The following is a 17,528-nucleotide window of genomic DNA, read 5'->3' on the forward strand; positions in this document are numbered from 1 at the left end:
TGTTTTTTGGGTATTAAATTAATAAACCCTTGCTTTTTCAAATAGGGGAATTCAGGTAATTAAGTGACATGGTTTAGTAAAGTAAGCAAAATATTAGAAAGGGATTTTTCTGTGTGTATCTGGTACAAGCTCTGATGCTTGCTATTAATATGGTGCTTAGTCGCTTCTGTGGCTTTGTGCTATATTGATTCTATCTGCCATATCATACTTTTGAAACGCTAAAAGAAACAGATGTTCTGTTTTCCTAAGTACTGAAACTGCTTCAGTTGCCCAGTAGTACTTAAAATCAGAATGCTTTCTCAAAACATTAGCTTTTAGTGCTGTCGTAACTGCATACTTCCAAAGGGCATTTCTGTGTTCAATGGTATTTAACCCACACATGCATCTGTAAGTCAATACATAAACGCCAACAAAATAGCTTAAAGGAATATGGTCAAGTTTTTCTTATTTTAGGATTCACAGTGTAAAAGCTGTTTACAAGAAAGATCAGCACTGTGTTGGTGACATTTAAGTTCCTTGAGGGTGATTCATTTTTGTCACTGTGGCACAAGTGTTTTATTTAAGCATTTAAGAAATTAGCCTTGTTTATTTTGAGTTCTTGAGTGTGCCGCTTTGTAAACAGGAACTCAGTGGAGGTGTCTCTATTGATGTTCTCAACTTGTGTTGAACAAGTAGGTGTTTGTGCTGCTGTTAAGATTAGAATGATACAACCTGTCAGCATTTTCCTATGTTTGCTGCTGAGTCACATGTGGGATAGAGCCACTGTAACCTTAGTGACCACTTGCTATTGACAGATTCTTCGTTGTTTTTCTTGAAAGTGCAATCAAAGTTTCCTTTCTCTGCACAGCTGCCACAGCTTCCACAGAGTACCGACATGCTGTGTTGCTCCATTGTCTGTATGCGATTTGGGAAGTTTGTGTTCATTATTGTATCTCTGTAATTCCAACTGGAGTTACCAAGTGAGGATAAAAGATCATTCCGCCTGTCTTTTATTTAGTTATCGCGTTTGAGAATTGCAGTGAAAAGTTTGTAGCTGACATGATTGGCTTCACCTGGGCATGGAGATGCCAGTGTGGCACGAAGGAAGGAGGTTATTGCTCAGGACAGGTGCTTTGCACGTTTGTCATAAAATGTCGCCTTTGAAAACCACATTGCAGAGACTGAGGAAATGTGTGAGGGAGTACATGGGTGTCACTGACTTTTGCCGGCACATATGACTCACTTCTAGCATGTCAATATTGTACGTACTATTAATAAAACCTGCAGAGTCTGTGGTTAGTGAAGCAGTTTAGCTACCCCAGAATTGGAAAATATGAGATGTTTTTTGTTGTGGTCTATCTGCAAATTGTTTATTTCAAAATGTACTTGTGCAATTTTGACAACTCACGTGAAAAAACAACAACAACGTGAATATTGTTTTCACGGATTCTAGAAATGTTTACTTTTTCATGTCATGTTCTAACTTGGTCAGTTAGAGAGGGTTTGAAGGATCCTAGTGGTGAAGGAGCTGAATAAGTTATGTTTTGGGGTAGGTGAGTTGCAGACAAAAGCTAAAAAAAACACATTTGGTACAAAACATACAAGCAAAAAGCAATTATCTTGGTCTACACATCTGTGTCCAATTTTAAATTTTAAGTTGATTTATATCTGTAAATGTAAAGTAATATTTGGTGATGATAGAAAATCATTTTTTTCAGAATTTTGTCTCGGTCATTTCTGTCTTTTGAGTTATGTCCCAGGTCCAGTCATGCAGCGTCTTTCGGTATCTGTGGAGGCCAGCCTATGAAGTTTTCAGTATGTGCATGGGAAAATGTCAGCTCTGGGTATGCCTGTGCACTGGCAGTAGTGTTCGTCATCAGATTCCTTCTACTGTTGCCAAAAATTACAAATTTGAAAAGCTGGATCTTCTCCCCATGTGCTCTGACTCTTACAGGGTTACAGACGCTTTGCTGAGTTGTCCACTGTCACTTGCAGCACCATCGGTTAAAAGCCCACGTGAATGAAGTGGCAGGTTCAAGATTTCTTTTCCCTGCTGAAGTCTGTTTTCTTTTCCCCCTTCTCGTTTGTCGGAGGTTTTCATAGGATGGGGAGGGAGCGCTGCACGTGAAAGTGCAGAGGATATTTAAAAACAATCGGCACATTCCCGGGAACAGGAGTGAGGTCATTGTTATGAAATGCAAGGGAAAGAAAGGGGCCAGGATGACCCTGAGGCTCCGTCGTTATTGTCTGGCTGCCAGGGCTGTTCTGTGAGCGCTGTGAACTCGCTGACTTGGCTGGTGTTCCTGAGGTAGAGTGGGGTTTCATACAGATCAAAACTTCTTGGAGCCTGATATGTTTGGATTTCTCAGTACATAGCCACTCGGACAAACAGATTTGCTATTTCATTATGTTTATTCATACTTATTAAGTAGTTCGTAAGAGCTGGTCCTGTGATTTATCAGTGTGTCGGATGATGAGCAAAACCTTAATTGCTGAAAAATGACATGAGCTCCAGGGGGCCCAGCATATTTTCAGATGAGGGCATATTACTGTTTAGTGGAAGTGAGAAAGCGTGTATAATCTGAGAAGTGGAAGTGAAAAAAGGTGTCAAAAAACTTTATTTTTCCTGATCTTAATGGCTTAATTCAGAATGAAGGGTACCCTGGTTTTACATTAAAAAATAAGTAAATTACCTCTTAATATGCCACCAGTCCGACAATGACCTCATGATATAGTCAAAATGGCAAAGAATTATTTTACACTTGCATTTTGTGTCAAAGAACCTTATTGAGCCATTGATTTCATTCTAACAAAGAAGACACAAACTGAGCATTATTAATCTATGCAACAGTTCTAATATAGAACAGAATGTTTTTTTTTTGTCTATCAGACGTCCGACAGAGTCTATCACCAGTGTCCCCCAGGGGAGTGGAAAAGTCACTATACTGTAGTATGCTAATTTTGAAAGGCTAACATTGAGTTCACCCTCGTTTTATTTGAATTCGTTCGATTCGAGCGAGCCCCGTGCTTTTTTAAATAGAAAAAAAATATATTTTTATGGGCAGATTAGTCATCACAAACAAACGAAGCGTGAAAGTTCTTTTCTTTTTTAAATGCGCAATCTGTGGTTTTTACAATGCAGCTGGAAATGGAGTCTTGTGAGCGCGAAGGTGGGGAGGGGGAGGACCTGGGGGGCGTCTGCATCCTGTGAGACTTGTACAGGTGGTTGGGAGGAGGAGGGGGAGCTGAAGGAGGGCGTCGCGCCCACTTCCTGTGTCGTACACTGTGAGGTACTGTAACCCGCCGGTCCATCTCCTGACACAGAGATCAACAGGATTTGCTTGCGGTGGCTTTTCACTGCTTTTGATCTGACTGTCTTCAGCGACAGAACCCGCGGTTCGTGGCACACAGTTTTATGAGTTCTCTTTTTGCTTTTGTTGTTTTATCTCCAGAGAGATACACAAGTTGAAATAGCAAATGCATGTGCACTGGCAGGCGAAATTAAAAGAGGTTACCTGGAAGACTTGGTGAAACACAACTTCATAAAAAATGAAGAATCGCTAAGCTGTTGAACTGGAGCTATGCTCATATAACTGCAAAAGAATCGTCAGTAGAGGATAGGTTTCACCTGGATTTTATTGCAGATGTTTCTCATCAAAATTGTCCTCCTCACTAGCAATGAGATCTGTATATGCTCTGGACATTCATATTGAACTTTGTCATAATGTTATTTATTTACCCATCCAATTCCCTTCTCTAAGACAGCTTACAAAAATACATTAATACAGGAAAATCATTCAAATACTGTAACAGAAATAAGTAAAACACACAAATGAAAAGTAAAACAAAATCATGAAGCAGGTATAGGTTAGAAGTGCAGTCCATGGGCAGAGAAAGCAGTGCGCATTGAGCAGTAAGGAATCATTGATTCAAATTCTTTTGCCGATTATTGCACTCCGATTCTGTAAATTCAGTCCCAGTCAGCCTGCGGAGCTTGTCCTATGCTTATTCTTGTCAGAGTCATCCTTTTCTCCCCTCTCTTGCAAATCTCACCCGGAGACATTTTGGAGGGAGTATGGTCTGGGAACTGCAGAGACCAGTGCAGCAGTTTAGTTACGTTCTATTGTTTTAGCTTAGTTTAAGTTTGGAGCCTATGACATTCTGAAATTTTTGTGTGAAATGCAGGAAGAGAATGATCCTTTTCTATTAAAATCTCCTGCTCACACAGTTAAAGAGCTGTATTGTACTGTAGGACCCAACAACATTGTGACAGGTCTGTTTTTCTTCTGGGATGGCTTATTCTCTTGTAATGAAGAACATATGATCTCCATTCGAGACCTGAACATCTTTGGAAGATCTGGTCACCCCTTTGGTCTTATATCGAAAATCACCAATTCTAATGTAATTTACATTACAATATTTTGTCATCTGTTTTTTCTTTGTATCAGTGGACATGATGTGCTGCCTTATTGGCTATCTGATTATTAATGATGGGTATGCTGTAAACCGAATTGCTGTTGATGATATTATTAATAACAAATAAAAATAATATAGAAAAAGCTCCTCCTTCCCTCTACACCGGTTTGTATGTAGTGGACTGTTCTAGGCGTTTTCCGAAGTTTTCTTGTTGGAACAAAAATGTTCAAGCCGTTGCTGTGCTCATCATACCAGCTGCTTAGAGATACCTCTGAGTTTTCTTTGAAACTCAGCAGGATGTTAAGTTCTTGTTAGGCGATGATTTTCAAGAGTAATTTCAAAAGTCGTGTTTTTGTTTTTTTGCTCTTGTCAGTCATGCTTTTTTTGTTTTGCTGACAGAGTTTCTGTATCAGTTGATTGCAGACTGCATTACATAATACAGAAACAAAATCATTCTGCATCAGACTCCAAACACTAAGGAATTCTCCTCCAGTATTTGTGCAAGCTCACAAAAATGTTCAGTGTTTAGAAGGGTTAGTTGTTTTCATGTACACATAACCCCCTCCTTTTCAGAGTGCATCTTCATCAAAGGTCAGTTACCCACATTTGAGGTGCTTCTGCTACCAATAAGTTCAGCAGCCCTCACAGATGACACAATAAAGCTTTTTTTATTTTAACGGAAAGAGGGTGTTAAATCTCTATGACCTTATTGGATGGAAAATATGTTAAATGCCTCATGATAAGGTTGAGTTTGTATTCAAAGTCGACGTTAGGAATGTCAGGTTTCAATTAGGCACTGATATTTCTGATTCAAATGTCTGCCTTTTGAAAGAAGGTTGTCTTTTTTTAGCTGTTAGTTTTCCAGTGTCATCTGTAATTTCCATTGACTAAAAAGTTAATTAAGAACTGATACATCGGAGATCACACATGCTGTCACAAAGGGCAGTAGTGTGGATGTTCAGTAAAAACTTACGTGCTGATATTATTAATTATCAGGGCAGCAACATTATTATTTTCTAGAAATAAAATGGTCACGTATATGACTATGCCACAGTTAATTGATGCAGAGATCAGTGAGAAAACAATGACAGCAAAAATATATGATTTCTTATAGAAGCATATGGAAAGTATTACACAGTCTAACCTCTGTTCAGGTTATCAGTGATGCAGAAAAGCATGAATTCTAGTAATGTTTTTGTAAACTAATAAGAAAGGCTTTAAGTTAAGGGTCTAATTTGAACTTAAATATAAATAACCCAAATATAATTTTTTGTTTGTAGTTATTACAAAGTAAATAACTGGAAATGGAAATGGCAAATTGATAATTTATGGAAAAGGCTTGCTATCCTATAACTAAAAGTCCTTACTAGGTTTTTTATACAAACAGTAATGTTAACCATTTTCCTTCCTCTCTATAGATATTTACTGACAGAAATGTAGATGTTTAATGCAGCTTTTGCCTTTAAAAATCACAATAGTGTATTCTATAGAAAATGTCCATGACAGTTCCCCCAACATGATCAAAGCTAGTAATTTACTAGAAGATGTATGTACTTAGAAAAGCATCAGTGTTTTTTAGTTCAGTTAAAATGTTTCTTTACATGTTTGTAAATGATTTAAGAGTCCATTTCCTGTGAAATTATCTAAAAAAACTGTTTCACCTATGTTGGATTGTAATCAAATAACTTTTGCTTGACATGGGAGTTAAATTTGGGCAGATCATTTCTTTTGGCATTCTGCAAGATAGTTCCCTTTTGTCTTGAATAATTATGTAGAGAATCCGGATATTGCCATTTTATTTTCCTTTTGATTCATTATACATTTATATTTTCTGAAGATAGATTGACAGAAGTGTGATCCTGAATTTTAGCAGAACATATGGTTGGTTGAAAGGTCATGTTCTGTGTAAAAGTATATTTTCCAAAAGTAAAGTAGGTGAAATTGTAAAAGAATCACCTACAGTTACTTCTTCTATACTTCTTCTAGACTGATTATTACTTACCTAAAATTCAATTTGAAGTATTTCTACTAATTTCATTAGTCTACCTCAAGCATCAACCTCTTCATATTTTTCTAAAAAAGAAAATGCCATTATATATTCTGTGCAAAAATGCACATGTACAGTAAATAATTCCTGTTCATTAGATATTCTAAAAAACTCTTATTTTTAACTTTTAAATTTACCTTCTTAAAAGTAATTTTAAATTTTGTGAATTTTGCCTGAGCTGCACTAGTTTTGGTATAGAAAAAGTAAGCAATGTTCTATTGTCATAAAAAAAAATCTTCCTATTGATAATCTCGAGATGTTTTCTTGCCAATAAAAAACAAACAAACTGATGCATCACAAATTTCAGGCACATGTGCACATTTGCAAGGGAGTGGTTAAAGAACAGCAATGGAATTCATCCACAACAATTTGTAAACTGTTTCCAGTTATTTATTGTAATATTTCTGCAGCATTTCCTGTGTTTTGAGACTTAGACTTCAGTTTGTTGTTACCAGTAAACTGTTGTTTCTCCTGTTTTTTGTGATTTCATTGTTTTTCAATGTTATCAACAGATTAAGTTTTAGTTACATTTTGATTTTTTAAATTGGTTTGCTGTTTTTGTACACTAAAAAAATGAGACCTTAAAAATAAGATAATTAAATGTTCAATTAAGAAAGTGAAGAAACTGAGGCTAGTGTGTACATTCTGTTTCATATGTTTCAGGCTGAAACTCCACATAATAAACACTGAATATACTAAGAATTGTTGTTTTGTTCACAATGAAATGTACAAAATAGCACAAAATGGACAGGATTACACATTTTAGTCTCATATTCCTCATTTTAGTATAATCACTTGGCTTAAATATTACCCTCACCTAAAGAAGTTTTGTAATTCATTACATTTTTATTAACAGGATGTTTACTTCTTTCTTTTGCACGTAAAATTAATAGTTGATACTGTGTTTTACCTTTGCCATTATTAATACAGACAGCAGAAACTACTGTAATGCAGAAAATCCAGAATGTCCCTTTTAAGAAAGGGTATTTTCTAGAGCAAATTATGTCATTGAAATAACTTTCTGCTAATGATTTAAAGAATTTTCTCTGTTATTTACTAATTGATTTCTTTAGTTGTACATTTTATTAGAGACATGTTAACTGACAATGAGTATAATTAGAAAATCATTATTTACAGGACAGCACACACAGAAGATGATTGCATATCAGGCTAAAACAACGACTGTTTTTTTACCAAGCACGTTCTCGATGAATCTCATTGGAAAGAGGCATGTCTGATTCTTTAGGATCTTAGTGTTCAGCCAGACAGCTGTGGTAACTTACATTACCTCATTGTAAAGTGATTGAAGAGGAAGCCAGTCTTCACAAACAATACCAATACAGAATGTTCTGTGCTGTGGAGACCTATTTGAATATAGTAGACCATGTAATTTCTAGTGCCCCAAACAAAATCAATTTGGATTCTCTTATGAATAAATCTTTCGATACAGTAGGTTTATTGGTCTGAAATCAGCATACGAATCAGTGCTGTATTAAAATGAAAAATTAGCAAAATGCTGTGGAGTTGTCCAGCATTCCCACAGTACTTCTGTGCCTAAGGTATAACTTTGTGGTTTAAGTGTGTTCATCTGCATTAGGTGAAGGCCAAGCTACCACTCGCAAATTAGATGGTGTCTGCTTTATTTTTCCTTGTTGGTGTTTTCACAATGTGCACTTTTTTATAGACATTATTGTTATATATATATATGATTACAAAAATCTGTTTAATTTCAATATCTGCTGATTTGCTTCATTTCTAAAATAGCATGAAGCCTCGTGGAGTTGGTAACTTCAATTTCTTTAGAAACATTTAAAATGTTTTATTGATTATTCTGACCTCATTAAAGGGTTTCAAAGTCTGAGAGGAATCTATTGACTCGCTCTCCTGTTTTCCTTTGGTATGAGAATTTGTTGTGTAAAGGAAGAAGAGACAGCTTTTCTCTTTGTCTGTGATTTCTTTGCAGTCTTTCTTGAAATGCTTGAGAGTCTCCCTTGCCCCTTACAAAATTACTCATTCTTTTGGTTTTTCCCCTTTTAAAAAGTGGACTGTTTCAGTATCTTGCACATAAATCTGCCAGATGTTTGGCATTAATAAAACCGGGAAACATTAATAATTTACTGCAATTAATAATGATTTTTTTTTCATCCTATGCATTAGAATGCAGTCGGATATATTAAGATGTTTTACAAAGCTAATTTACTTATCCCCTTATTTCCTATTTACTTGTTAAGTAACAGCTTAGTTATGATTCTGTACTCTGAAATCTCATACAGTATAGGCATTAGTTACAATATTTAGGGGGGTTTAAAAGCTAGTATTTAAGCTGTGGTTTATATATAAAGTAATTATTATTTTTTATGTACTGTCAAAGATTATGTGCTGTCACACACATTTCCCACAGTACCAAAAGAAGAAAGTGGTACTGCCCACAGTGCATGTGAGTGTTTCCATTAACGTAGTCTGAGAAACTGGGAGACTACAGTAAGTGGGCAGCATGACAAAGGTGCCTTCATTTCCTGTACGTTGAGAGGCCCACTCTATGTTTCAGTTTGTTTGGTGTCTATGTCGTGATGCTTTGTGCTCTTGCTCAAATCGAGCATTACAATTTCTGGGTTCCCGGTGCAGCATTGTGTTCAACATTTACATATTAAGATCACAAAGTGAAACATAAATGTAAGTATTTGACATGGACTTATTTCATTCTTCCTTTATGCTCTGTGAGTAAATGACACTATGTTGCTGTGTTTTCAGGTACGCTTGTTTTGATTTACAGTCGTGTCATGCAGGCCTACATAAAAAGATCTATTTCTAAGTGATGTAACATCTTTTTTAAAAGGTAGGCTTTATTCAAAAGTTGCTTTACACTGCAGCTTTTGGTTACTTGTATCTGTGTTGGGTAGTTTAATAACTACTAATTAAGATGTCAGAAAGTTTTCTCTCAAGAAATGCCATCTAGCTTTGTTTTGACCATTGTTAAAAAACTGTTAGTGCTGAAATGTCTTTAACGCTAGAACGTGTCTCCATAGTGCCTGAGAATTGCACCTGTTTTTTCCTGTTTATGTTCTGTACATTTTATTTGAAGTACTTAGCCAATCGTGGTTTTTAAGTGCACTTCTGGAAGTCTTTGTTTTACAGAATGCATTCTTTTAATGAACACCATCTCAATGTGCTTTTCAGAGCTTTAATACAGAGCAGTGAAAGGTTCATCTTAACAGTATAGCCGCAAGCATATTAAAGCCAATTAGGGATCTCTCAAGGTGTAGATACATAATAGAATTAAAAGTTAATTCCTTCTTCTATAATATAATCAGTTCGTTTTTTATTTTTATCATGTGCACAAGTGCAATGAAATGCTTATTTAAGCTAGGGATTTAATATAAACTGAGGTGGGGTTGTTCAGATACCACATGAGTTTTTTTTCTTTTGAATATTTTTTTCAAACAGATAACAAAAATATCACATGGGTTATAGTAGGTAATGAATTATTTCCCAGGGATTCATCTCAGAGATGTGACTTCAGTTAAGCTTTGAGCAAGGAAGAGGCAGCGGGGCCTCATCTTCAGAGTGGTGACTGCTGATGAAATGAAAAACGGTATCTGAGGAAGTGCCCTCTTCTAACATGTGGGTCAGTAGATGAAAGGTGTAGTCAGGGCAGATGTTATCGAGTGCTCAGCAGGTTAGGGGAAGGTTCTTGAACTGACCCTGGGTTGGCAGTCCTGAAGTCATGTGTGTGTGCTCGTGGATGACATCTAGAATTCTGTCTGTTTAGTATTACCGGGCAAAGGGCTTCTCAACTAACAGTTGTTCCACTCCACTCCTCTGCAGTTCTTCAGCGCAACCAGCTCTTTACCTGCTGTCGTAAGGCTGACATCATGTGGGGTGGCTTGGTGCCATGGACTCTTTGAACATGTAAGGAACTGGGGAATTAAACGAGCTGAGGCAGCGACAAGGTGCAAAACAGCACTCCTTATATTATCACAGCACAGACAAAGCGATAAAGACGAATAGATGCCCGACCAGACTCCTCAACAAAGGCCTCACACCTTCTCTGCTGTGTTGACATGCCCCTTCGAGTCCGGGACTATTAAGCGGGCAACTAAGCTGCTTACCAGCTTAACACAACAGAATAACATGGCCAAACAAAACAAAATCCAAGCACTTGGCTGGATGGTTTGGTCATTGACTCTCTCTCCCCCTTCTGTGCAGTAGCCCTGGAAAGGATCTGCACCCTGATGCAGGCGAAAGGTTTGCTGGAGCTACCAGGAATTCTTTGCTTCCTGGTTGATGCTGTGGCCTGTCTGATCTCCGGACTGGTCAGGTGATGAGAGCACTTACTCTGATCAGTCATCAGAGTAATTGCTTGACTTGCTGGGAAATTATCCTTTTTTGGGTTATTAACATAGGGATCCTGCACTTTCTACTGCTGGAGGCCTTTTGGACCAAATGAGTGCACCACGCTTATAGGGACTCTTTTTAAGAGTCATATTGAGTCTGGTGTTGGCTGTCGCCGCCTCCACATTAAGATCACTTTATTGGCCATATACAATTTCTTGCATTAGGAATTTGTCTTCTCACATACACCAGTTTGCTCTCCATGAGACACACAGACAGGGAGAGACACTTGGGGTCAGATCACAGGGTCAGCCATTTACAATATACAGCGCCCCTGGAGCAGTTGGGGTTAGGGGCCTTGCTCAGGGGCCTAACGGAGTAGGATTCCTCTGCTGGCCACGGGATTTTAACCGGCAACCTTCCAGCACAGGCACAGATCCTTAGCCACAGAGCCATGCAGATTGCTTCTCTCTATCCTGTTCTTTAATTTAATTGCTGGGAAGACTTTGGCCAATTCATGTGAGAATATCTATGAGTTTGCAGACTGCATATTGCATTTGCTATATGCTCATGATATTCCGATGTACAGTATGTGGGCAATAAATTCCAAATTCCTGCCTTTGTGTTTGATGATCTGTCAGGGTTTAAAACTACTTGGTCTGTGTGTGTATTACTACTACTAAAGTTTTCAGTGGAGGAATCCGACTTTCTAGGAAAAGCTGTCTTTTTCCAGTTTTCAGGATTTGTGTCTCTGTAATAAAATGAATGTTCTCCTTTTCTTGATTTTTTTTTAAGACACGTGATTCCTCTTTCTTCTTCATTAAGCTGTTAGGATAGATGGGATATGAGATTTTCTCCATTGTTAAGTTATGAAGATAGATGACGTGAGACTTTCTCCATCGTTAAGGTATTATGATAGATGACCTATGAGAATTCCTCTTTTGTTAAAGTATTAGGTTAGATGGAATATGAGAAATTCTTTATTCATGTGGAATGGGAAGAAACATTCAATGCTCCTTTCCACAGTTTAAAATGGAGGTGGTGGTGGGGGTCTTTGTCAAACATTACATTTTATTTCTGTTCCTTTTGTTTTGTGGCCACCATCTGATTGGTTTAGTCCTGACATTGCTGTATCCTTGCAGATACTGTACTTGATGTTCTCCTTAATTACATGCAGTAGTTCGTGCTGGCAAAAGACTTGCAAACATGGTTTCCTGGAAAAGTATTAGAATATTTCAAAGGGCACATGCTTGTCCCAATAATGCCCCTTTTGGGGAACTTAAATCTGACATCATATAACTTGAACTTTCATTTCGTCATTCCCAGTCAAGCTGTCAGGATTTACAACAAAGCCAAATTAAGCCAACGGCATAAAATAGTGTTCCAGATAAACATCCCTTTCAACAGTTTTCTTCTTGTGTACATATGATCTGGTCATTCCTATCTGTAAATAATAACAATGTGGTGTCATATTACCGAAGAACATTCCAGCTTTAGTATTGGATCTCTTTGTCTGGTTAGGGAAGGGAGTAATTCATTTTGTGCACATATATTGGCTGTACTGAGCAGCTAGTGTTATTCAACTTAAAAAATAAACATGTAAAATTGAACAAAATGAGCTTTTAAAACAGCTCTATGTGGTTAGGGAAATAGAGGTATAAAGCAGTGATGATTTAATTTATTTTCACAACATTTTCATCCTATTTTTGAAAAGCACTTTCTCCAGTAAATGTACTGAGTGTTCACTAAATAAGGTGCACTGCAAACCACATAGTTGGTTTTCAGGGAGATTGTGTTCAGTCATGTCCCATAAGATTTGTACAGAAATAATCTGTTTTCAGGAACCCTAGGAAAAAAGGAAGGTTAAAAGTTCATAGATACTTGGAGAGACCACAATTGTCAAGTGTAACCTTGATGTTACAGCAGTACATTTCAGGGAATTATGACATCTAATATTTCAGAGAAACACTGGTGGTTTAATTCTAGAATAAGGAGTTTACCGTATATACGATATATTGAATTATTTTCACTGAGTATTTTAAAAATAGAATAGAAGTATACCATTTGTTAATAGCTATATTAAATTATTTTTGTTTGAATTTTAAATGTAAACCATGGGGTCTTCCATTAGAGACTGTTTAAGCTGTGAAAGGAAATAATGCTTCCTTTGTTACTTCCTTTGCAGGTGTTTGAAAAATAACTGGTGTATATTTTTATGCCTTTATTTAACGCCATAATTTGCTTAAGCAGAACCTTAAATTCAGACATTATTTGTTTAGTTTTGTTATTGTTCTTTAAAAGCGACAATATTTAACAAAGAAAATCCAACAGCACTTAGTCAATCCTGATTCACAAATAGTAGATAACTTCACCTTATTCAAATAAAAATGAGATTCTGTGCCCTCTTCTAATTTTAAGACAGCCTTTTACAAGAATGAATAAACATTTTAAACATTTCTGGCTTGCAATTATAATCTAAACTGTGTGCATCATATTTCATATTTCAACTATTTTTATCAACTTTTCCCTTTTAGAAAAGTCTGTCCAATATGATATGAACTTTTCTGTGAAAAGTCGTGGTTCTCTGCAGTCCCTCTTGTAGAGTTTAGGCACCGTTTTAACAAAATCACTGTGTCTTAGCATTATGGTTAAGGGCTGTGGCTTAAGGTTAACATCACAGTTACTGTAGCAGAGGCATGGGTATGGGCAGTCACATTCTCACACAGGTTGTTATGTGTAAGCAAGCTATTGCTCACAATGATATGAGCTTGCAGGAAAAGGGCTTCAGTTTCGGTTTTGAGATTATTAGAGTTTTGAATTGTGATTAGTCTTCATTGCTTGGTCCCTTGAAAGCCTTTGCAGGATGAATCTGGGTGGTGATGAGTGAGGGGTTGCAGTTACTGTGAAGATGGAAACCCTGGTGCAGCGGGCGTTAACCCTCTCTGATGTAGCTTGTAAGTTTTAATACTCGGTATAAAGGGGTAATCGTAAGGATTGCACTGCACTTGGAGTGTCCTGAAGATTGTGTTGCTCTGTTTGCAGGCTAGCCGCTGTACATGCAAAGTTCCATTTAGAACGGAATTGTAGCTCCAAATAAAACCGTTAAGCTCTGAAACCTTTACATTTGCTGAGTATTTAATTTATCCATTTAATTTAATTTATCTGTTAGATCTATGAATACAGTAGGGTCTTGACATTTGAGAGGTTTCAGTGCAGAGAACCTTCACAAACAGCCAAATTCACAAATAACCAAGTCCTCCCCATCCCATCGCAGAATGTGCTATAGTATAAAGTATGTATGGTTAAAAGAGAAATTTAACCCTCTTTTATATATGATAATTACAGTAATAATGCATTAATCAACTAAAACAGAACAGTAATGACAAACGTATAGTAATCAGTTAAACAACATGAATCCCTCCTCTGTGTCTAGTGGATACCTGCACTTTCTCTCTCTGCCTGTGTGATTAGCACACTCCACTGTAACAAAAGGAGCAGTGAAACTGTCAGAGGGAAGTGTGGAGAAAGCCGTCTCCAACCTGTCATTCCCCACACTGCTGACACAGGACCAGGAGCGTTTGGTACAATATAAAAACATGCTGAGTTGCGGCTGGGTAGTGGGTGCTTGGGCAGGGGACAGGGGGAGGCTCACTCACTAGATTCATCTCTCGATCTTTGTCTGTCCCACAGCTGATTTGAAAGCTGCGCTTTCCAGCCTTCGGCTCCGTTTCATCCCCCTCTCCTCTTCTTCCATCCAAGGCCTCACTGGCCAGCCTGAATCTCGAGGAAGTGAATTTGCAAATGCTGAAGTTGCAGCTGTCGAGACCCTACTGTACGCTTTAATGTGGCTAGAAGAAACGAAGCTTATCTTTTATCAATCTTTCATTTACATTGATCCGAATTTGCAGAAACGTGATCACAGCATCTCAAGGTAGACTAGTAAATGAACAGCTAAATTGAGGTGTTACTGTAGCTAATTCGGGACATTTACTTATCACATTTAGTTGACTCATTGTCAAGTGTTCCTCATTGTGACCGTAATTTGTTCTTCTGTACACACGTAACTAAAGGCTACTTTTTGTGCTGTACAATACAGGTCTATCAGGATTAGCTGAGACCTTAAAACATAATTGCTAAAGTAATAAAGGAGCTATTCAGACTATTTGGTTGCCGGAAAGCTAATTAATCCATGTGGACCATCCAGCTGTGTCTTAAAGAAAGTCAAGGTATTCTCTTCAACAGCATGGCTGGGTATTGTCCCATAGTTCCACAATACTTTGTGTAAAAAAGTACCTCCTATTCTCAGCTTTGAATGTACTTCAGTATTGTTTCTGCATGAATCGGGTTTCCTTGTAGTTTTTTCTGTTCACAACCAAAAAAAGCTTTGTTCTAGCCTGTCATTGGAAGATATTTCTTTAAGCCGACAGTATATCTGGTCCCTCTTCCCTCAACTGATACCACATTCCTAATTCCAGTAATATTTTTTTCTTTTTCTTAATAAGGTGAGCAGAAATGAACACAGTACTCTGAATGAGTTCCTGGTTGGTGCATTGTACAACAAACATCCTGTGATTTAAAGTCTAGAGTTTTAGCTGTCTGTTCCCAGCAGTGAGTCTGGTTGCTTTTTATCTTGACAGATTTTTTTCTTGCTGATTTCTTGACAGGAGCAATGTAATCGGTTTTGAAAAGTGGTGCCCATCTTCAGTAGAAGATAACAACAGTATGAAATTGAAAAGATTAGAAATATCCAAGTCTTTTCAAGCAGCCTGTACATAAAACATTCAGATTTGAAATTGCTTCATAACCTTTGTAGAACCTGCTTTTCAAGAGTTTATGTTATTATAGGATTGCACAGCTTCTTAAATGAATAAAGTCTCTCTGCATTCACAACACATTCAAGGCATAAAGAGAAAACTGTTCAAGAAACTTGTTTTTTGGAGTCACCCTTTATTTCATTCAATTTCTAGAGGACAGCTAAGAGCCTATATAGACACTGTGTAAGAATGCTTTCTTTCCTTCATGACACTGCAGCTGGTTTCATTAGCCAGCGAGTGAAAGAGTCTATTGTTTTGTCCCTCCAAGCCAAAGCTGCATATACTTTATTTAGGTTGCTACTGCATTTCTGAGTAGGAGTACTTAGCTATTAATTCTGGGATTTCTTTTACGCGGATTGTTTAGCATTGTAAAGAACTAGATTAACCCACCCATTTACTTTTCACACATCCTGATGGCCGAATGGTGTTTGAGGAGTGAAAGTAATACTACATTTACATCCAGTTTTAAACCAGATGTGGTTAGAATGACGACTGCAAAATATTTAGTATTCTAAATATTTAGTATTTAATTTTCAAATTTGTGTACAGACGTAACCAAACATTTTTGAGCATCTTCTTTAAAAAAAGCTAAAGATGACCGTATGAAAGAGTGTTAAATTAATGAAAACCGTTATTACTGAATTTAAAAAAGGACAAGCGTTTCTGTAACATATCCCACCATATCCCAGAAAAATATTACTGCATATTACAGGCACACCTGACTTCAGTTCTAGATTTTCTGTTCTTTCTTTCATTGAAAAATGACTAATATGCAATGAACACAGCATGGTCACTAGTAGTTGTGAAATTAACTTTCAGTTCACAAGTTAATATTTTCAGTCTTTCTATTCTTTATATAGTTTTTAAACTAGTCTTTAGACTAATTTATTCTAGTCTTTCTATTCTTGCTTTATGTTCTGCATTTGTCATATATTTAAGAAAACTGTGATGCGTACAGCTTAATGTTTATTTTGTAGGAGTAACCACATGCTTCAAAGATCATTGCTTAAAACTAATAGTGAGAAGAATAGAGACACTTTATAATTTAGCTTTGGGCAATGAGCTGTGACAAAAAGGCAAACGTTTATTTTCTTATTTTTTTAGGTGAAACCCCTGTGTAAAATGGATATAATTTATAGGCGTTTTAGGCAGTTGATAACTTTGAGTCGGGGTGAGTTCTTTGCTGACTTAATGTTTGATTGTGCTAGATGGCAAGCTTTGAGTTTCCAGTGGTTTTTAAAAGGGAATCTGAGAAGCGAAGATTTTACAGAACGTTTCTGTTCTGAAAATATGTGAATGCACATTTATATCCCATACTTCTGTATTTTCCCATGTGATGGTACAGATAACTGACACTTTATTTTAAACATGAATTGCAGACAAAATAGAATGTTTAGCAGACTTCCTGAATCTGAAGTACATTCCAAGGTTTTTTTTCTTTTCTATGTATGAAGTCCATAGGAAAAAAAATATATATCTTCTGCTGATGGAACATTTTTGACAGCATCTTCTCTATTTTTTTGTGATCCAAAAATGTAAAACACAGATAAGTACCTTTTTATAGAATAATACAGTTTCATTAATTTTCCCTGTACAAAAAAATACTGCTAAAAACAGTTTTCACACAAGTTCTGTAGTTGAATAAACAGAGCAAGGTAATAGAAGAGGGCTATCTAGAGGTCTAGAATTAAGGTCTTGCTTTAAGACTGAGCCATACAAATAATTTCATGATCTACTCACAGATACAGCTGCAATAAAGGTTTCTTAATTCATTTTTTTTTAGAACTACACATCAGGATAGAAGAAGTCTCTATGTCATGATTTTCAAAGACCCTTTGAAAAAGTTTTCTTGAATACTTGAGCTAAAAGGCACAAATGTAGCTTATGACACACAATGTTTTTTTATTGCTTTTATAATGGTGAAACTAAACTGTTTTGAT

At 36.8% G+C, this 17,528-nt stretch overlaps 1 protein-coding gene across 4 annotated transcripts in view; it reads left to right on the top strand.

Moving 5' to 3' along the window:
* bach2b (BTB and CNC homology 1, basic leucine zipper transcription factor 2b) overlaps positions 1-17,528 on the top strand; it is a 100,516-nt gene that overhangs the window by 13,216 nt on the left and 69,772 nt on the right. The window lies entirely within an intron of this gene.

This window comes from Lepisosteus oculatus, chromosome 2 (genome assembly GCF_040954835.1).
Source record: "Lepisosteus oculatus isolate fLepOcu1 chromosome 2, fLepOcu1.hap2, whole genome shotgun sequence".
Classification (NCBI taxonomy): Eukaryota; Metazoa; Chordata; class Actinopteri; order Semionotiformes; family Lepisosteidae; genus Lepisosteus; species Lepisosteus oculatus.